This window comes from Pocillopora verrucosa, chromosome 3, assembly GCF_036669915.1.
Source record: "Pocillopora verrucosa isolate sample1 chromosome 3, ASM3666991v2, whole genome shotgun sequence".
NCBI classification, from domain to species: Eukaryota; Metazoa; Cnidaria; class Anthozoa; order Scleractinia; family Pocilloporidae; genus Pocillopora; species Pocillopora verrucosa.
Window position 1 is genome coordinate 16,175,514 of NC_089314.1, and position 10,000 is coordinate 16,185,513.

Below are 10,000 nucleotides of genomic sequence, written 5' to 3' on the forward strand. Positions count from 1 at the left end.
ATGTTGCTTTCTCTTGGAAATAACAAAGCGCTGGAAACTGATCAGTTTGTTTTCGTAGTCTTTAGGAAGCTTCTGCGCGACTGTAGTGCGGCGTCTAATTGAAAACCCACGTCGTTCCATGAAGTGGTAACACCAAGATTTCGAAGCTCTAAATTTTCCTTCTGGTAATCCAGACTTCTGCGCAATAACTTTGGCTTTCAGATGTATAACGTCCGAAACCTCCTTAGCGTTTTTCTTTGATCCAACAAGCTAGTTCTTTCTCCAGATCAGGGAAAAGCGCCGCGCCACGCTGGTTTGCACGTTTCAGCTTCGGAGTGTTTGTCAATTTTTCCCTTTGCACTCGCCACCTGCTAACACAACTTTCATCCACAGCAAACTTCTTTCCAGCCGCACGGTTGCCATGTTCGACTGCAGTGTTGAATCCGGCAGTATATGACACGTGCGGAGTACCTCTTTCTGACATGAGTAACTGACTAAATTCTAAGGCTGATTAATTGTTTTCAATCCAGTTGTTTGGTACTGTGCATTTAAACTACAGGGTAGGATCGAAAAGTTTTTAGGTTCAAAAATCGCCTAACGCTGATTGGCTGTAAGTGTTTTATTGTGCTACGTATTGTTCTTTGAGGATTCATTATAACCTGTGTTTTCTCACTATGAGTTTTTGAAGATTTTAACGAAACCTTGATAGATTTCCCTGAATGTGACACAAGGAATGAATTCTACACTTGCTAATGAACACGATAAGAACATAAATTGCAAGGAAATGGTTAACATGTGAAGAAATGTTGATTTTGCAACACAAAAATCAGTAAACAAATCACTGCGTGTTTTGTTGGCAGATTGCAAATAAGGCATTTCATTGCATAGCAATAGAATGCGCTTAGCTTCAATTGGTTCATCTTTAGCCGCGTTGGGACTAGGGTGAGAATGATAAATGTGGGTTTGTTTACTCAGAAGCAAAACAAGTCAAAACAAGATGGAAACGTTTGAGTTTGTCTCTGCCGTTCGTGGCTATCATATCTACAAAGATATTGGGGAACCATCTGTAGGTGAAAAACTCATTGCACATAGAGAGTTTGGTAATCAGTTCGACAAATTTGCTATCAAAGTGCTCAACGACGAACAAACAGTGGGCCATCTACCGCGCGAATACTCGAGAGTAGCGTGGTACTTTCTCGCTCGTGGAGTATCAATTACCCTTGAAGTAACAGGCCGTCGTTTACACTGTAAACAACTTTGTGGGGGAATGGAAATTCCATGCTGTGTAAGGTTCTCCTGTTCGAGAAAAGCGACCATAAACCGTTTAAAAGACCTGTGAACAAAGAAGGTGTAACGGCAAGAAATGTAAGCTTGAAACAAGCTTATACTCATCATCAATGGCTCTTTTAGGAGCCACCAAACTCGTAAAAGCAATGACCAATACTCTCTTGTTGTTGTAATGTAGCATTTATTCCAGTATTATGCCATAAAAATGTCCATTCACGGAAATTCACAGCACCTTTCCCAAATGGTCTCGCAGATAAGCCGCACCTACGATTTTGATCGCAAATTTTTGGAAAAAAGGTGCGGCTTATCTGCAAGTCTTTACAGTGATTGTGTTCGACGTGGCCAAATGACTCCGAAGAGGTCTCATCCCTGCGTCTGTAATCTTACAAAATAAGGCAGCGCAAAAAGTTGTTCAGTGTTTGGAATTCGAAGCAAGTAGCCATCGACAGGCCATCAGAGTCCAAGAAAGCCAGAGCTGACATCAACAGTCATTTCTGTGAAAGCGATCACGAAATTGACAATGATGTTGTAGAAGGGGATGTCAATGAATACATTAAGGTAACGTTTCATTGTGACTGAGAAGATGGCCTGGCTCTGATAACCGGCGACTCTATGAACAAGGTAAAAATTGCATTTTTTTCAGGTTACATTTGCACACTACTCAAAGTTCCAAATTGAAGGGAGAAAGTGATTTATTTTTCATTGTTTTGTTCCACATTTTGTGTAGATGCAATGCTTACTATTGCTGTGCAACTTAATAATAATAATAATAATAATAATAATAATTTTATTTATATAGCGCTAAAATCCAATAATTGTCCAAAGCGCTACCTAAGTACAAAATAAAATATAAAAACTATAAAATATCTACAATATACAATATAATTCAAATATAGCCTAAGTTATCTACTATATAAATCAAAAACATCTCAAAACAAAAGGAATCTCATAACCTATATGCTAACTTAAATAAAAAAGTTTTAAGGGATTGCTTAAAAGTTGCCACTGAAGCACATTTCCTAATCTCTAGAGGTAAATCGTTCCACAATTTAGGTCCTGCAATAGAGAAAGCTCTGTCTCCATATGTTTTCAATCTGCTTCTTGGAACCACTAAATATTCTTTACATGAAGAACGCAATGACCTAGAGTATGTTTTAAAATTCAAAAGGTCAGAAATATAAGAAGGTGCAAGGCCATGAAGGGCCTTGTATACCAATAAAAGGACTTTAAAAGTTATTCTAAACTCAACTGGTAACCAATGAAGATTAATTAAAATAGGAGTTATATGAACATGCCTCGGTGTCATTGTGACAACACGAGCTGCAGCATTCTGAACTGCCTGTAGTCTAGCTAACAGATACTTAGGAAGGCCATGTAATAAGGAATTACAGTGATCAAGTTTCGAACTAATAAATGCATGGACTAAGATTTTACATGTATCTTGGCTTAAGTACTTGCGGATTTTAGCAATATTTCTCAAATGATAGAATGATGATTTACAAATGTTCTTAATGTGCTCCTCAAAACTAAATATGCTATCAAACTGAACCCCTAAATTACGAACAGAGTCACGAGGTGCAATGCACTCAGAACCAACAGTAATGTGACCGATGTCAGGCATGGGATGGAATCTGGAACTGATGACTACAAGGTCCGTTTTGTCCTGGTTTAGTTTAAGATAGTTTCTTATCATCCATTCATCAATGTCCCTCACACAGCATTCCACTCTCAACTTCACTTGTTGGATGTCATTCAAGCTGGTAGATTTAAAGGTAATATATAATTGGGTGTCGTCAGCATATAGATGGTATGATAGTCCATGATCATTTATTATGTCCGCAATAGGTGATGTGTGTAACAAATACAACAAAGGGCCCAGAACTGATCCCTGAGGGACACCACACTTCAATGCACGTTGTGAAGAATGACTATTCCCAACTTTAACAAACAGCTTACGTGAAGACAGGTATGATTTCAGCCACTTAAGCACAGTTCCTTGAAAACCAAAACAAGTAGACAGCCTTGTCACTAGAAGAGTATGGTCCACCGTATCAAACGCCGCCGACAGATCCAAAAGTACCAGTATGACCGACTCATTACGATCTAAAGCACAAAGAATGTCATTTTGAACCCTCAGTAGAGCCGTTTCAGTGGAGTGAAATGACTTGTATGCGGATTGAAACGTTTCCGAAAGACCATTAGATGTAATATAGTCTGTAAGCTGGACACATACCGCTTTTTCCACAAGCTTGGACACAAACTTCAAATTAGAAATAGGTCGAAAACTTTCATATTTAGTGAAATCAGCATTATGTTTCTTTAAAGTCGGTGTCATAGCTGCAATCTTCAAGACATCAGGCATAACTCCAGTAGATAAAGATGTATTCACTATGTTAGTCAACACAGGAGTTAGTAAATTGAAACATTCCTTCATTACCACTGCAGGCAGAGGATCAAGTACACAGGATTTATTAATAGATCTCAATGCAAGTCCCTTGATGTCTTCGTAACTGACATTAATAAAGTCTGAAAACACAGTGTTACATTCCACGTAGTTACCAAGAGTCACTTCATTAGCATCATTACCTTGCGCAGAATTCTTCTCTATTAGTGTGGCATGGGTACGATCAATCTTGTCAATGAAATAATCAGCGAAAGAATTAGCTAGTGCATCACTACAAGAAGATGGATACCGTGCAGTTGATTGCTTTTGTAGTAGTTTTGATACTGTATTAAACAAAACCCGTTGATCACTTGAGTTTTCAGTAATGATGGTAGTGTAGTAAGAGGATTTCAACGACTTGATCAAATTATTCACAACGCAGCACTGACGATTATATTCTTGTCAATCAGCCTGCAGCCTGGTTCTTCGCCATTTTCTTTCAAGGCATCGTCGCTTACGCTTCTCTACAGATACCTCATTAGTGTACCACGGAGCAGCAGGCCTAATAGTATTGTGCAGGTGCCTTACTGGAAAAACTCTAGAAGATTCCTCAGCTGTAAGAATGTAAGAGAAGGCCTTGAACAGGTTTCCAGAATCATGGCTAACAATCAAAGCCAGCAGTGAGGCAAAAAAATTCAACAAAGTCGTCTAGGCATGGCAAAGGCAAAAAAGTACCAAAAAATCAAAGTGAGGATCAAACATCTGGGTCATTGCCTCCAACCCCATTTGTCTCAACAAAGGAGCAAATTGAAGACCCATTGTTTTTAGCCATTGATTTGTGATTTCCTGTACTTTTTACGTTAACACAGGCCACTTAAGATGTCTAGGGACATTTTCATTTGACCGTTTTATTTCGTGCTGTACACCAAAATTCCCTCACTGGATAAATTCATAACAAGTCGGTTCCACGGGTCATGAAAGTCAGCTCGTGGATAAATCAGTAACTGTGATGAACTCATTAATACCGCTTGGACTATGAATTCATCAACTAAATTCATGGGAAATATATATACCCATGAACAGATTTCAGGGAATATTCATGGCCCATTAATTTTGTTCTTCCAAAACAAATGAATTTTTAGCCCATGAAATACTGTTTGATTGCAATTCATGGGCATGAAATTCATTCTGATGACTTTCTGGGGAACTAATGGGTCATGAAAGTAGACTTTGAAGAAATTCATGGGTCATGAAAGTAGGCTTATAAAGAAATTAATGGGTCATGAAATTAATTCATCGTGGCTATAGCATAGGATGGCAGCTCCTCAAAACCTTAACAACAATGGGGCTCCACACTTCTCTTTAGATGTGAAAACCACAGAGATCACACTGAAAAGAATACTTTATGGATTCTCCTACACCCATTTCTTTAGCTCCTAACGAGATGTACAATTAAAAGCTGTTCGTAGTCCAGCGAGTGTGTTTTGCTGTATTAAAACAGTGGGTATCGATTTTGGGCAATACATACTGCCTGACGTTACTCTCTTTGCATGCATGAGAACATTCCAGTTACTTTTGTAAGAAACTATTGTTGATGATCCCCTGAAACAGAAGAGAGTTTGTGTCGGGAGTTTAGATTTGTGTCTATTTTTAGTGTTTGTTCGTAGAATCCGGTCTGACCAGTTGTGTTTCAAAATCTCTGAGTTTATTACTCTGACAGCAAAACTACTGATCCTCTTCAATCGAACTCGTAACAGCATTGTGCCACTTGGGGGTCAAATGTTACGTTAAGGTCAATACATTTCCTAAAACTTTCAAGCAATTAGCGTGTGGCGTTTTGAAGGGCGGGATTAAAGTTGTCACATTGATCCCCTATCCTGCAGGCTGTGAAGAACTTAAAGAAGTCTATTGTAGTTTTGTCACCATGCTGTTCAGGGACAATGTCCTTATTTCACTATGGTTTTTAAAGCAATTGAAAGAGCAGAACAATCAGGATACAATTCGAACACCAATGGTTTGCCTGATGCTGAATTCTCAGAAGCTGCTTCATATTTACCAAACTAAGAAAACACTTCCCTGGGCTCTGTTGAGTTTCAAGCTGTGGTGTCAGCTATAGAAGATAAAGTACCTTTAATCAAGTTTCACATTCAGATTTATGAGTAGAAAGACAAATCTGAGGTAGGCTTAAAACAGAATACAAGACTCCTTAAAAATAAGCCAACAATTATTACATCTACAGAATTAATTAAGTGATAAAGTTATCTAAAAAGTCGTCAGTGTAACATGTCAGTTATAAAAGACATGCGACATGAATGCTTATCAATAAAATTACCATGTATGGACTAGTGATTTAGTAAAGTACAGAGTAAAATTTAAAATCTACTTTAAACTTATCATGATAAGAGGCCATCAAATTCTTATGAAAGATCGACAAGGTATTAGACTCTCTTCTACTAAGAGGTAGTTCATTCCACAGGCGACAGATTTGAACAAAAAAAGAATTCTTAAAGACGTCAGTCCTGCTGAAAGGGACATCAAGTGTTAAATGGTCAACATTTCTCAACAGTTTGATACAAGAGCGAAACGATACATAATTGAAGATATTTAACTTATATATATTCTTAAAACACTTAAAAAAGTAAAATAAATCATTAATTTCTCTACGATACTGCAAAGGTAATAAATTTAATTTACTAAGGTGCTCGTGCTTTGAATAATCCCTACTAAGAATGAATCTCGTAGCCCTGTGTTGGACCTGTTCCAAATTGTTGATGTTTTGTTTGGTATGAGGTGACCATACCATGCTAGCATATCCAAGTTGCAACTGAACCCAAGCAATATAAAGCAATTTCTTTGTACTAATATCAGTAATGTCCCTGCACGTACAGGAAAGGAGATTAAGCATTCTTTGAGCTTTCAAAGAGCTGAGATCAACGTGATTATTCCAGCCCAAATCATGGCTAACCAAAACCCCCAGGTGTTTCTCAACAGCAATACAGTCTAACTAAGTTCCACCAAGGTAATAGTCTTTATCAATGATTGATCTTATACGGGCCACCCTTAAAACCTTACACTTCTTGGCTTTAAACTCCATTCTTCAGATAGGAGACCACTGAAATATTTGATTCAAGTCATCCTGCAATTTGTCACCGTCATCCCACCCAAGAATTAAGGGAAAACACTTAGAGTCATCGGCAAAGAGGGGTAACAATGTTTCCTTAGGAATTACATCGGGCATATCCTTGATAAAAATCAAGAACAGTAAAGGTCCCAAAATTGACCCTTGCGGGACTCTAGACGTTATAGGGAGGAAATCAGACGACTTGTTATCTAACACAACTCTGTGTCTTCTACTAGATAAATATGATCTAAACCAAGCTAACAAAGATCCACCAATACCAAGACATTCTAGCTTAAATAGGAGGTTTTCGTGAGATACTCTATCAAAAGGCTTAGAAAAGTTTAAATAAGTAATATCAGCTTGTTGTCTCCTTTCAAGAGCATTAGCAAATTGATGAACAACTTGGGATAGTTGAGTGACAGTGGATTTACCTGGAAAAAAATCATGTTGCCAGTGGGTAAGATGAGGGTAAACAATGCTAAAGATCTCATCATTAACTTGTCTTTCCAAAATTTTAGACAGAACATCAAGAGGTGAAATGCCATAGTAGTTTGAAACCATCGTCTTAGACTCACATTTATGAATAAGGACAAGATTTGCATCTTTCCATTTCTCAGAGAAGGTTCCAAGCTCTAAGGACAAATTGAATAATCTACATAACAAAGGTTAAATTTCATTAGCACATGCTTGCAATAACTTAGGGGGAAGACCAAGTGAAGCCTTGTGGACATCAAGTGATTGAAGCTGTTTAAGGATGTTGCTAGGGCTAAGGCGTAATTCACGTTTGATGTTATAGTTGATTCTGGGTAGACAGGTAGCAGTGCTTCTAGAGTCAAGTGGGACAAAGACTGAGTGAAAAAACACGTTGAATAAATTGGCTTAATCAATAGGTCTGGTAGCTTGTACTGATTCATGTCTCATTACCCCGAGAATTTTAGTAGGTTTGGTAATTGCTTTGTAATGTGACCAACATTTACGGGGATTGTCCCTCAAGGAACAGCCAAGCTCAGAGAGGTAGCTACACTTTTTCAATTTAGCTATTTTCTTAACCTGTCGTCTAAGCTCTGGGTATCTTTCCCATAGAATGACAGGAGATTTTAACTTAGCTTTATGTCGAGTCCTACTCTTCTTTCTAACCAACAATAAAACCTCTTTATCAATCCATGGCAGTCTATTGGCATCCTTAATTACCACTTTTGGAACAAATTCATCTACACATGATAAAAACATGTCATACCAGCAGGCAGTACTATCGTCAGTGTCATTGTCCATAAACACAGTGTCCCAAGAGACATTCCTTATAGGTTGCAAAACTTGATTCCCTCAGTAGAGTTGCTCAAGTCAATAACATATTCCCAGTTGATACTGGGCATATTGAAATCACCAACAATGCAGATTCTACCAGATGTTTCACGCAAATTTGCCAGTAAACACTCAAAGTAATCCATAAATAAAGAACAGTTCGGCAGTGTATAACACGGGCAAAATGTTATTTTAAAGCTATTCAGGGAAACAAGATCACATACAAGAATCTCATAGTTTTGTGGTAAAAACCCTGAAACAGAAAATTCTTCCGGAGCAAAGAAGAGAGGAAATTACGACCACTACTTGGCAGAAATTTGTTCCAAAATTGACAAGTATGCAAGTGAAAATGGTAATTCCAAGGCAATCAAACACTTCAAGGCAGAATCCCCAATTTGAAAGGGAGCACAGTCTGGAACTTCAAGCAGGCCTACCAGAAGAAACTAAGAGGAAAATGATACATTTTCAGTCTCTACATAATATCTTCATATTCGATGCTTTACTGTCATTGATTTTTCTCTTGGAAGGCTCTATGAAATCATGTGGTGTTGGTTTTAATGCATGGAATTGTAATAAAATTTCAGAATCCTCATTTAGAATGCTACCCATAAGCTATGAAAAATAGTAGTTATAGGATTATATTTCATTAAACAAACCATCTTTTTAATTTTTTAACTCTTGCATTACCTATGAAAAGAGTAAATGCTTCTATGTCGAACACACCTAAACGAAGCCCTTAATCTCCTTCTAAACAAAATTTCTAATAAATATTGCATTTAGTCCACATTAAAAAGTAATTTAGTGAGAGTCTCGTTTTCATGCTGAATGACTTTTTCACATGACAAAATTTACATGGAAGCTACCTTTATGAAAGGGTTATAAAAAATTTTTATTCACCTCAATGTGTATTATCAAATGGCAGCATTCGTTTTTTGTCCCTCGATCTCGTACCAAAATCTGGTCTGGCCCATGGCCTATTTGTCTTTTTGGCAAATAATGTAGCACTTTTTGTCCATGATGAACAAAAAGCTCAAGATAGCTTAGACCTCATACACAGGAGGTGGCAACTTGTCCAAAGTAGGTACACAATATGTACATAGTCAGAAATGCAGCTTGAAAACTATAATCATCCTACAACTAGAAATGATAGAGGAGAAAGGTGTACTGCTAGTCACAACAATCACCAAGGTTCCAAATATTTCACAGTTTATTCAGTCATCTTGTTTACAGGAAAGTATTCGAAATCTATTAACAGATTAGAATTATAGTTGACAAAGGCCAGGATTAATATACCTCAACACGGAACAATATTTACCTACCCATTGGTGTCTCTCAAATCTGCTACTAGTAGTATTGGCTTCAATGATCTTATCCATTAATTACGTGAGGCATTGTAACATAATGTTGCATAAAAACGTCACGCATTAATTTCGTGTTAGAACGAAACACTCCCCCAGGCACAAAAAAATTATAACTGAAGGTAAAATTCAAAATATACTGAGTTCATCTTAAGGAGTTGGTCTCGTAAATTAAAGAAAACAATCAATTTTTTTGTGTCAGCTTCCTCTTTCGGTATAAGAACAACCAACTTATTCATGGCTCGTTCGACGGTAACAAAGCCTCTTCATGATACTTGTTGATGGCTTCCCCTGGTTTGGGATTTTTGTACTGTACTTGTACTCTTCTTACTCTTCCATCTTCCCCAGGAAATGTATTGATGACGACACCAAGTTTCCATTGTCCTCTGATTTGGTTAGCATCTAGAATGAGCACTAAGTCACCTTCCCTAAGATTGTGTTGAGTGGTATGCCATTTTAGCCGAATTAGTAAAGTAGGAAAGTAGTCCCTTGTCCATTTCTTCCAGAAGTAGTTCACAACATTCTGGACGAATTCAAACTGCTGACGAGGATTGGAGGGTTCTCTGAAGG